This window comes from Theropithecus gelada, chromosome X (genome assembly GCF_003255815.1).
Source record: "Theropithecus gelada isolate Dixy chromosome X, Tgel_1.0, whole genome shotgun sequence".
Classification (NCBI taxonomy): domain Eukaryota; kingdom Metazoa; phylum Chordata; class Mammalia; order Primates; family Cercopithecidae; genus Theropithecus; species Theropithecus gelada.
Window position 1 is genome coordinate 37,350,061 of NC_037689.1, and position 12,479 is coordinate 37,362,539.

At 40.5% G+C, this 12,479-nt stretch overlaps 1 protein-coding gene and 1 non-coding gene across 2 annotated transcripts in view; both read left to right on the forward strand.

Annotated features, from left to right (window-relative positions):
- The first annotated feature begins 4,946 nt into the window (after window positions 1–4,946).
- Window positions 4,947–5,086, forward strand: LOC112616733. The gene has a single exon (XR_003117759.1). It is a non-coding gene; the product is annotated as a small nucleolar RNA SNORA7 (small nucleolar RNA).
- A 5,238-nt stretch (window positions 5,087–10,324) lies between these two features.
- The window catches only part of CA5B (carbonic anhydrase 5B), a 64,227-nt gene continuing 62,072 nt past the window's right edge, over window positions 10,325–12,479 (forward strand). Inside the window, exon 1 of the mRNA XM_025372738.1 lies at window positions 10,325–10,422. The gene's annotated coding sequence lies outside the window, so the exon portion shown is untranslated. The remainder of the gene's footprint in view (window positions 10,423–12,479) is intronic.

Genomic DNA, 12,479 nt, shown 5'->3' on the forward strand with positions numbered 1-12,479 from the left:
TCCACTGCCATTTTTCATCAATGGCACTAGACAGGGCCAACTGCCTCTAAAGAGTAGTAAGAATTGGGCTCTTGTTTCTGGAAATCAAAAGAACTAAATAGGCGCTGGGCTGCTGTTTTACAAGCACAAGACTGTTAATCCCCTTACCGTGGATACAACAGCACATTGTTCCTTTTTAGATCACAAGATTCATCCTTGAATAATTAGGTAGAGGAAGAAATCCATTATATATCCTACACCATTTAACTCAGAAAAAGAAAGCCATGCCTGAGCTAGACCTCTACCTCTCTTGCTAAAAATGATAAATTATCTAAAAGCCAACATTTGAGTAAACTAAGCAGTTGAATTTCCCAGTTGACCTGAGAAATAGTCAGGGGGTGTAGATAAATAAGAGAAGGAAGGAGAGAGAAAATTTCCCAGTTGACCTGGGAAATGGAGTAAACTTTATAGCTTCCTTAGAAATTACTTTCAACATTGTAAAATCCTTGTGACATCGTTTTAGTAGATCTGGCCTAAATCTTATTATAATTAGTGGAAACACCCAATTTTTCAACCAACAACTGCAGAGTTGACATTTCCTATGTGAGTCCCAAGAAAACCTCAAATAGAATAACCTATAGATATTAGACCATTCTTCTATCAACTAAGTTTTTTCATCTACCATTCTACTTTGGTTTTTTTTGGTTTTTGGTTTTTGTTTTTTGAGACAGAGTATCACTCTTATCACCCAGGCTGGAGTGCAGAGGTGTGATCTTGGCTCGCTGGAACCTCAGCCTCCCAGGTTCAGGCGAATCTCCTGCCTCAGCCTCCTGAGTAGCTGGGATTACAGGCATGCACCACCACGCCCAGCCAATTTATATATTTTTAGTAGAGATGGGTTTTCACTGTGTTGGCCAGGCTGGTCTCAAACTCCTGACCTCAGGTGATCCGCCCGCCTTGGCCTCCCAAAGTGCTGGGATTACAGACAGGAGCCACTGCGCCCGGCCTATCTTCCATTCTACTTTTAAGGAAAAGCAGCAAATAACAAGAAAACCATTTAATGTAAAGATTTGTAAGTAATCATTTCAAAAGAAGTGCCTTGTTGCTGTCACATTTAGTCCATCTTCATGTAATTCTTACCTGGGCCAGTTTCTTGGGCATGGGACATGTGCAGTTACACAAGCCTGTGCTCTTAAGAGGGTCTTACCCATAGTTTAATATTCTGCTGTTGTAGTCTTGAAATTCTTAATGATTTAACAAGGGGTCCTCCATTTTCATTTTGCACTGGGCCCTGCAAATTACATAACCCATCCTGATTTCTACAACTATAGAATAGCACAATGGGAATTCCGTATGGATTAATAATATGTGACACTTATGGCTTTTTCTATATGCTTCCGAGTACTTCATATAAATTACTTCATTTCATTCAATGGTAAAATTCGTAGGTGCTTAACTTTTAATGAAAGACAAAGTCAGATTCACTCTAAGGACTAAAAATTATATGTAGCATTACATTTTAAAGATTTTCAAAAACATAATTTGTTGTGGAAATGAATTATTGTCATGAGGTATCCCCCACTAGATGGACTTCCTGTAGGATCAGGGGCCCTGGTCTTCTGTAGGGATGAACAAGCTTTTCTGAAGGGCCAGGTGCTGAGTATTTCAGGCTTTTTCTGTCAGGACTACCCAACTCTGCTGTTCTAGCAAGAACGCAGCCTGTGAGCAATAGGTACTCAAATGACCAAGCCTGTATTCCAATGACACTTGGTGTGTAGACACTGAAATTGGAATTGCAGATAATTTTCAGGCATCACAAATCTTTTTCATTTTCCACCTATTTAAAAATGTAAAAATCATTGTTAGCTTGTGAGCTGTATAAAAGCAGGCAACAGGCTGGATTTGGCCCACAGGCCATGCTTTGCTGACTGCTGATCTTAGCCCTCATTTGACTCTTAGTGCCCAGCACATAGCAGGCTTTCAGCAGAGGTCACTTGATCCTGTGGCTCCAGCCACAGCAACATAGTTCTACAGGCTGGCCTCGTGGACAGCAGTGAAGGAAGAGGTTGATGTTGCTCACACTGTTCCTTTTGGGCACTCTGTCACTCCTTCTCCTCGCCTCTTGATAGCATCTGGGGCAGATGGTGTGGCTTTCCTGTCACTTCCAGCTACTAAGGCATCCAGGCCAGTCTAACCAAAGCTGCCTTCCTGCCTCTCACCTACAGCTGCTCTCCTTCCAGCAGTTCTGGCCAAAGCAGGCACCTGAGTGGCGGGCTCCAGCCATTTGCTCCGGGCTCTACTCCCTCCCTGCCTGTGCTCCCCTCCACAATGCTTCATTCTCCTCGCTTAGGGACAGGAAAGCAAGATGATGGGGGCATGAGATAGATAAGGAAAGGCCAAATTCTTCTTCCTGGATCAGGGCCCTTGTGGTTCCCCCTGCTGTGAGGGGTCCTCTGTGGTGGTGGGCGTCCAGATGCTCTCCACTCAGAATGCTCCTGTGGAGCCTTCGGGGGCCCCTCCCGGGACCTCTGCACTGCATCTTCCCCTAACATGGGTGACATGCTCTGACCGACTTCCTCCACCCCATCTCAGCTCTGCCTCCAGGGGTGTACGCCTCCAGCCTCACTCTGCTGCCTTGTTTTGCCCTGTCTCACTTAAGGACATGGGCCTAACAGGCAATGACTCCATCCTGTTCCCTTCCAAAACCTCTGTTTGGCCCCAGGAATATATTTAAGTGCAGACTGCTCAGAAAACTGCCCTTTCTCTCCCCAGTCACAGGCGCTCAAGCCAGCCTTCCACCATGAGACTTCTTCAGCTACGAGGCAGCCGCTAGCTTCAGAGTATCTTCAAGTTTTCTGAAATATTCATAGAATAAGGAATGAGAAAAAAATAAACAGCCAATGTCCAAGACCCCTGAATCCATCTTTGGAAAGGATAATTCTACTGTGTTAGTTTCCTACGGCTGCCATAACAAATACCACAGACTAGATGGCTTAAACAACAGAAGTTAATTTTCTCATAGTCTGGAAACTGGAAGTCTAAGAGCAAGATATCAGCAGAGTTGGTTTCTCCTGAAGCCTCTCTTTTTGCCCTGTAATAGCTGTTCTCTCCCTGTCTTCATGTGATCTTTTTCTGTGCACATCTGTGTCCTAACCTCCTCTTCTTAAAAAGACAAAAGTCAGATTGGATTAAGGCTCACCCTCATGACCCCATTTTACCTTTATTACCCTTTTGAAGACCCTATCTCCAAATACAGTCACATTTTAAGGTACTGGGGTTTAGAACTTCAACATATGAATTTGGGAGGGTGGAGGACAAGATTCAGCTTATAACAGCTACCCTCCAGAATTTTTAATTCACTCAGTCTCACTTTGGAACCAAAAGACCTCTGAAAGGCAGATTTAAAAGCTTACCCATTTGCCAAGCTACTGGTGTTTTCCATCCACCCACCACACTGGAGAGAGGTAGTCTCTTTGCAAAGTTATTTTCAATCACATCTTGCATTATGTGGTGCCCTTTCCCATAGGAAAAGGCTGTTCACGTAGGAGTGCAGCTTCCTTTATGTCAGTGCATGTGGAGTCCAGCCCAGCACCTGAATTGCATCCTAAACACATCCTGCTTCATTAAGCTGCCCTCATCACTCATCGCCCTGACAGCCAGTATTGCTGGAACTCATACTGCCTGGCAGCAAGATCAGCGTGTCCCTCCATGCAGGGCACCTGGCCAAGAACCACTTCCTGCCTGGAACATTTTCCCCCTGGCAGGCTCCTTTTTGTTAATCCAGTCCCAGCTTAAATGGCACTTCCTCAGAAAGGCCTTCTCCTGACCACCCAAGAAGTCCCCCCCATCCCACCCCACCATATCATATCATTATCAAGGTAGTTAGTAGTTCTTTTCCTTTGTAACATGGTTTACCATCAATTTCTCCATTGGTCTACGGATGTCATGAAGAGCATTTCCTAAGGACACTCAAGTTGTCACTTGTATGTTCCAATTTTGGCTTGGGAAATTTTGTGCACCATAGGCTTAACAACAGCCATCATTTATGTCACTGTGACCTATGCAGTTGGCTGCTACTTTTTCATGTAACTACACACAAGTAAAGGTGCAAGTATGTAGACAGTGGTGGCCCCAGGGGATGGTTTGGGGGGAATTTAGCCCATGATAAGTTCCATCAGTACTTCTCTCATAGCCACTCCATATAAATGTGAGATCTCAGTGAAAGGGGAGCTTGCTGCCAAAATGTAGCTTCAACACAAGTCCCATATAATCTCTCCACCCATCAACAAAGAAAATCTGAAGCCACCACTGTCTGTGAAGGTAGACATTCTCATTGACTCCTGAAAACTAGAAGGAATGTCTCATATGTCATTAACGGCTGTTTTGCTCATAGGATGGGTTTTGTTTTTGTTTTTGTCTTTGTTTTTTTGAGACAGGGTTTTTCTATGTCACCCAGGCTGGAGTGCAGTGATATGATCATAGGTCACTGCTGCCTTGAACTCCTCGACTCAAGTGATTCTCCCGACTCAGCCTCCCAAGTAGGTGGGACAACAGGTGCGCACCACCGTGCCCAGTTAATTTTTTAAAAAATGTTTTCTAGAGACAGGGTCTCACTTTGTACTCAGACTGGCATTGAATTCTTGGTTTCAAGTGATCCTCCCGCTTCAGCCTCCCAAAGTGTTGTTGGGATTACAGGTGTGAGCCACTGTGCCCAGCCAGGATGGATTTCAAGCTAATTTACATTGCAGTGAAACAACTCCCTTGGGCATGAAGGCAGAACTGGCTTTAGATGTCCCCTTGTACTATCTGTAATAGGAAAAGAATAACTTGCTGAAATACAAATAAAATCCAAATCCTCACTGTTCAGATAGGGAAGGCTTATTAACACAATGTAGAGATGATGAATGAGCCTGTTCAAGTGTAGGTAACAATGATGAGCTCAGTGCAGCAGATAAAAATGAAGATCCTACCTCCCAGGAGGGCATCTGGAGAGTGGATAGTATTCTGCCAGCTTTGGAAACTGGATGAAAAGCAAATCTGGCAGAGGTACCCATTCCATTCCCAGCTTGCTCAATAGCTGGTGATTGGAAGAAACTCTGCAACAATGTTCAATCCCTGGACAGGAAACCCTCCTTCCATGATTCTTCTTTAACGTGGGTCTGAGAAAAAGAGAAATACTATATTTTTTAAAATGAAGATGCTAGACAACTCTCACCAGAACACATATTTAAATTGTTTTTCAGTTCTTGGGGATGATTTAACCTGATCTGTCCTTTCACTGATTCCTCTTAAAACCAAGAGCTTGAGCTGGCTGGGTAGAGGTCCAGTTTTGGTCACAAAAGAAAGCCCCAAGCTATTTAGATCAGAACAGGATTGATGTAGTTCTAGATTGGGTTTTGTATCCTGCCAGTGAAACCAACTTATCCTGGACAAGTGTGAACAGGTTGAAAGCTTGTTCACTGAAATACATAGCATATTTCCCCTAGGGCATTCAAAACATTTCAAAGAGAGAGCCTCCATGCATAAGTGAAATTGAGCACATATACTAATGAGAAGGTGTAGAACTCACAAGAGGATAAGGAAAGAGATAATAGCTCTCAACATATGTATACTCTGCGACCCAAATTTCTACTCCTAAATACCCAACCAAAAGAAAGCATACAGAAAAAACATATACAAGATTGTCCATAGCAGTTTAGCCACCTGTTGCGCATATATCTGACACAAAATAGGTGCTCAATAAATGTATAAAATTGAACATATCTTTATATGCCACATATGGTTTCACAGGCCAAGTGACACATACTAGTTGTGTCATCAGTTCATATTTCTAGCATGTACTATAAATACTTTAATAAAAACCATTGTATTAACAATTTCCATTTTAGTCTCTTATTGCCTTAATAAAATATTAGAAAGAGGTCTTTAGGAATGATTTACTCAAGATAACTATGCAGAAGGGCCCAGCAATAACGAAAATGTTATTGGGAAGCAATTCTTTCAAAATGAACACTCAGGTACTTCACTTACTATTTTAGTTCCCAGAGCTGCTCTGTCTCACTCTAAAAACATTTCTTGCCAAGGGGTTGGTTTTGATCAACCCAAAAATCTGGTAGCTGTGAAAATCAAAATTAATGCTATAGAACAGCGTTGTCCAATGGGACATTCTGTGATGATGGGAATGTTCTGTGTCTGTGCCGTCCAATATGGCAGCCACTACACATAGATGGCTATTGAGCACTCGAAAAAGTGGCAATAATGCCAAAATATGTCAAACAGAGCCCAGTGATTCCTCATATTTTATGCAACTGGAATGAACAGAAAACAGATCTACAACTAAATGGCTCCAAATTATTTACTGAAAGTTTACCCTCTGTCATTTTAGGTGGTTTAATGTTTTCTTTTGAAACTCGTAAAACAGTCACAGGCTCAAATTTCAAGCCTCAACACATCTGCAAATTTAGAGAAATAACAAGTCCTTTAAGTCAAAGATGCACTCAAACAACAGAAAACTGGTTTGTTTTTATGTTTTTTTCTTTTTGCTTGGAACAGAGCTGGATGCAAAGTTAGTTAGGTTTTTTATTGCTATTTTTTAATATTATTTTTATTGCTGTTTTGACAGTGGTTATTGTCCAGCTTTTTCTCTTACTGGCCCATGTTAATGTATTTTTAAGTTTCAAGGCTAACTACCTGGTTGACAGAGTTCTGCCTGAATAGCAGTTACTGGCCAGGCACGGTGGCTCATGCCTGTAATCCCAACACTTTGGGAGGTGGATCACTTGAGGTCAGGAGTTCGAGATCAGCCTGGCCAACATGGTGAAACCCTGTCTCCAGTAAAAACACAAAAATTAGCCAGGTGTGGTGGCGGGCACCTGTAATCCCAGCTACTTGGGCGGTTGAGGCAGGAGAATTGCTTGAATCCGTTCTCATCACTGCAGTCCAGCCTGGGCCACAGAGTGAAACTTCGTCAAGAAAGAGAGAAAGAGAGAAAAGGGAGGGGGGGGGGGAGGGAGGGAGGGAGGAAGGAAGGAAGGAAGGAAGGAAGGAAGGAAGGAAGGAAGGAAGGAAGGAAGGAAGGAAGGAAGGAAGGAAGGAAGGAAGGAAGGAAGGTCACAACATCCTTTTGGAATAGAAAAAAAAAGGCAAACAAAAAAGGAAGAAAAACCCACTCTACACTTAAAGCTGCCTGAGCCATTCTGTGACCCGGATTAAGATATCAGAAAAAGAACAAATCCATCACGTAAAAGGTTTAATGATTAACACCCATCATTTGGGTTAATATTTTCATAGAAGTCGCCTGTCTCGTGTCAGTTATTTATGAAAATCTACAGATTCATTGTTTTTTTCCCAGACTCTACCTCAAAAGAATGTTTCCTCTGCTGCCTCACAGTTGGAATCCTTCCCTCGCCCCTTCTGCGATTCTCTGGTTAGGTGCCTCATGGGAAGAATTGAGTCCTGTCTAGAGGTTTTCTTGGCATGCACTGTCCACCTTTTCGGGGCTAGGATACCTGGTTCATAGACAGACTATCTTCATTCAGGAAACAAACGTGACTCCTTTCTCTCTGGTAAACAAAGGGTGCCCTTCCGTGAAGGGCCTCACCTGACTCTCACCACAGCGGGTGAACATCCCAGGAGAGCTTCAGAGCTTCCTCTTACCTACTTGAGAGTAGAGGGTGGGAGGAAGGAGAGGATCGAAAAACTACCTATCGAATACTATGCTTATTATCTGGATGACAAAATCTGTACGCCAAACTCATGTGACACACAATTTACCTGTATAACACACTTGCACATGTACCGCTGAACCTAAAATAAAAGTTAAAAAAGAACCCTGAAGTTGCAACAAAACCTCAGAGATGCTCTGAGAATTAAAATAATGAGTGTAAAAGAATCTTTCCCCAGTGGGCATTCCACAGATGCCAATCAATGCCCCGCCCAGAGGTTGATGTCAGGGCTTTCCTCTCTACCGTTCTGCCTCTTCATAAATTCAGTCCCCAAATTCCACCCCGTTCCTCGAAAATCATGAATGGCAGAATTAGATTGGGTGACCCTGGTGTTAAATAGAAATATTGGATTTTCAAAGCAACAATGAGGAAAATATCAACAATGAGACTTCTGCAGCACTTTGAGAAACACATCATTTCTCCCTCCTTGTAAGGGTGGTATTTTACTGTAAAGGACCCATGTCTGTCAGCTAAATCCAGCTGAGGAAGCTTTTTCTCTCTCCTTCATCTTGGTTGCAAGGACACAGAGTCAGGAAAAGCTGTACTAAAGGGAGAGGCAGCCATAAGTTAGCCCAGCCATTCTAGCAATGTCACTATATTAAGTGCGATGGAAATTTCCAGAAGGAAGAGCTCACCTAACTAACCCCTGGGGGGATAAAAAAGCCAGACTAGATGAAGTCATCTTGGGAAATGTTAAACTAAGTAAAGTCATCATGGGAAGGAAAAATCAATATGCATAGATAGAGATTATAACAAAGCACTTTGTTTGCATCAAGGAAGAAAGCTATGCTAAGGACATAGACATCTGCTTCAGCTTTCCTTTAGCCTTACACTTCATTCAAGTGGCTTTCTTTGGCTTTTACTTAGTCATCTATGTAACTAGGGTTGAAGACAGCAAAACAGTGGGTCTTAGTGTAAGTCATTCATTTGAGAAGACAATCTCTTGTGAATGATGGTTTCTCTATGTTTGTTGTATCATCTTTTTAAAAGAGCAATAGAAATTCTTTTTAGAAAATACAAAGAAGCACAAGGAAAAAAGTAAAAATCACCTGTAATTCCACCAGCGTCAACGAATGATCAATGTTAACATTTTCTAAATATTTGGAACGTACCTTTCTAAGCCTTGTGTTTTCTTTTGTGTGTATGTGTGTAAATACATATACATTTCTTCTTAAAAACAAAACTGGAATCATGCTATTATACAGCTTTGTCATCTTCTTTGTTGAACTTAACTGTGTTTTGTTTTTGTTTTTTGTTATTGTTGTTGTTTTGGTGGTGGTGGTGGTGGTGGTGGTGGTGTTTTTATAGAGACAGGATCTTGCTCTGTCACCCAGGCTGGAGTGCAGTGGCACCATCATAGGACAGTGCAGCCTCGACCTCCTGGGTTCAAGCAACCCTCCTGCCTCAGCCATCCTCCGCCCCCACAATAGCTGGGAGTACAGGCACATGCCACCATACCCAGCTAATTTTAAGCTTTTTTTGAATGGATGGGTTCTTGCTTATGTTACCCAGGCTGGTCTCGAATTCCTGAGCTCAAGCAATCTTCCTGTCTCAGCCTTCTCAATTGCTGGAATTACAGACCTGAGCACTGCATCCGATCCACAGTGTTACTTTGAGTGTATTCCCACATCTTTTAATGACTGTCTAATATTTCATTCATTTTCTCGATCTATTATATGTTTTTAAATTTATTTTAATTACAACAAGCAATGCTATAATAAATATTCTGGAAACTGACAAATTTTTATTCACTTCTATTAATGTCTTTGGTGTAAATTTAAATTTTGGAGTCAAAAAGTATAGAAACATGTAAGGTTTTAGTACATGTGAATTTCCTTTCAAAAGGATTATGTCAGTGTACAGATTATTTGCTGTATATGAGTGTCTGTTTTCCAGAGTCCTGCACCATATCTTATTGGTTTTCAAAACTCTTTTGGCAAAACAAATGGTATAGCAGTATATAAATACTGCTTCGATTTGCAATTCTTTGTTTCATAGTAAAACTGAACTTTTTATATGTTGAATGGTCATTTGTATTTCTTTTTCTGCTTATTTGATCCTTTGCCCTTTTTTTGCCAAAATTTTCATTATTCTCAATTTTTTTGCATGAATTTATGTGTGCACAGGCATTCCTTTTTTTCCTTTTTTTTTTTTTTTCTTTTTCTTTTTGAGACAGAGTCTTGCTTTGTCGCCCAGGCTGGAGTGCAGTGGCTCGATCTCGGCTCACTGCAACCTCCACCCACCAGGTTCAGGCGATTCTCCTGCCTCAGCCACCTGAGTAGCTGGGATTACAGGCACACCACCATGCCTGCCTAATTTTTGTATTTTTAGTAGAGATGGCAGTTTTACCGTGTTGGCCAGTCTGGTCTCGAACTCCTGACCTCAGGTGATGCACCTGCCCTGGCCTCCCAAACTGCTGGGATGACAGGCATGAGCCTCCGTACCCTGCTGCATGGACATTCTTTGCCAGTTGTTAGTTCCCCCTTTCAATTTGATATATGATTATTTTCTTGCATTTTCCCGGAAAGCAATCCCATATTTCATGTCATCTGCATATACTTTAAAGTTTCTCTCCTGCTTTTCAATAGTAATACCTAGTTGTTGATGTTTTGTCTCATTGTAGTGGCACTATCAGAACAGAGTGACATAATGGTGGGATAACATGGACACTTGTCTTCTTCCTTACTGTAATGGGACTGTTTCTACTCCACATAATCTGGTGAGTCACTGTTAAATATGATTTGCTTTCTGATAAAAGTATCCTTTTATTTCCAGTTTACTAAAAATTATTTTAATCAATAATCGATTTTGAAATGTAACTATCTTTTCAGCATGTATTATTATGATCATTGGGTTTTTTAATCATTTAGTACATTATACTGATACATTTCTTTACATTGATCTAACCCTTACATAAGTTAATTTTTGTTTTTATTTTTCATTATTTGATTTTGACTATTTTAGTTATTTTCAACAAGCTACTGGACATATTTTGCTAGGTTTTTCCTAAGATTTTTAGCTCTATTTTCATGAAGAATAGCATATAGGTTTCTTTTTAGGAGCTAATTCTTGAAGATTTTTTCTTTTTATTGTCACCATGAATGTGGTATAGAAATATTTCTAGCACTTTCTGTGTTTTGAAATACTTTAAAAAGCATATGAAATAAAAACTTTGTGGATAAATAATCTGAATCGTGCATATTTGTGGTGAGAAGTTCTCTGAAAACTTCCCATTTCTTCCATGGTCATTTATATCAGATTTCATGAATCTTTCTAAATCCATTTAGACTTTACAATTTCCAAGAAAATCCTTTAATTCATTCAGATTTTTCAGTATTCTCATGAGCATTATAGGATATTTTCTATAAAATACCTGTTTTTGTTGCTATGTTCTCTTTATATTTGCTAGTGAATACATTAATGTTTTCTCAATTTCCCGTTGGACATGTCAGAAGTTTTGCTAGTTTTTTGTTATTTTTTCAAAGAACGTGCTCTTGGATTAATTTTCACTTTTATTCTTTCTGTTTCCTGATTCATTCATCTGAGTTCATTGATTAAGTCTGTTTACCAGTTGTTGTTATTGTTGTTTTGCTGTTTTGTTTATAACTCTTGAGTTGACTAATAAGCTTGTTTATTTTTGGTCTTAGTTAGTAATGAAAACATCTGTGGCTATGGATTTTGCTCTGAGTACTGCTCTGGCTATATAACATAAGAAATATAGATGTATAGGCCGGGCGCGGTGGCTCAAGCCTGTAATCCCAGCACTTTGGGAGGCCGAGACGGGCGGATCACGAGGTCAGGAGATCGAGACCATCCTGGCTAACACGGTGAAACCCCGTCTCTACTAAAAAATACAAAAACTAGCCGGGCGAAGTGGCGGGCGCCTGTGGTCCCAGCTACTCGGGAGGCTGAGGCAGGAGAATGGCGTGAACCCGGGAGGCGGAGCTTGCAGTGAGCTGAGATCCGGCCATCGCACTCCAGCCTGGGCGACAGAGCCAGACTCAGTCTCAAAAAAAAAAAAAAAAAAAAAGAAATATAGATGTATAGTAATCTCATTATCATTAGTTTTCAGAATAGTCTATAATTACAGTTCTTATTTTTTCCTGTAACCCAGTTATTACGTTTAAAAGTATTTTCTAAATTTCTAAGTTCTTTTCAGATTTAACTCTAAATATATATGTACCGTATTTTAAATATTGTTCTTATTCATCTCAAGCACATTAATACATATTTAATCTTAGAGTTTATGGGAAGAAATCTGTACAGTTTACTTTTAATCTTCAAATATATTTTGTAAATAACTTCAAATAAGCATCTGACAATATTCGCTTATTATTGTTATTTCCTCTGGCATTTCTCCTTTTTTTTTCTTTTTTTTAAATTTCAACTTTTATTTTAGATTTTTTGGGGCACATGTACAGGCTTATTCCAAGGGTATATTGTGGGATCCTGAGGTTTGGGGTATGATTGAACCTGTCACCCAGTGAGCATAGTACTCAGTAGGTGATTTTTCGACCCTTGTCCCTCACCCTCCTCCTCTTGTCATCCCAGTGTCTATTGTTGACAATATTCTTTTTAAAGGAATCATGAGTGAATATTGCACTGTTAAATTTCTGTTTTTAAAATAAAAGCATCATCTTGACTTTTCCATTATTTTAAAGCTGATCTATCATATTAATACGATGCTGATCTATCATATTAATATGATTAATACTATTAAAGGGCATGAAGTGGAAACTTTCTTAAGGTAGTAAGATTTTCCTATCAGGATAAAGC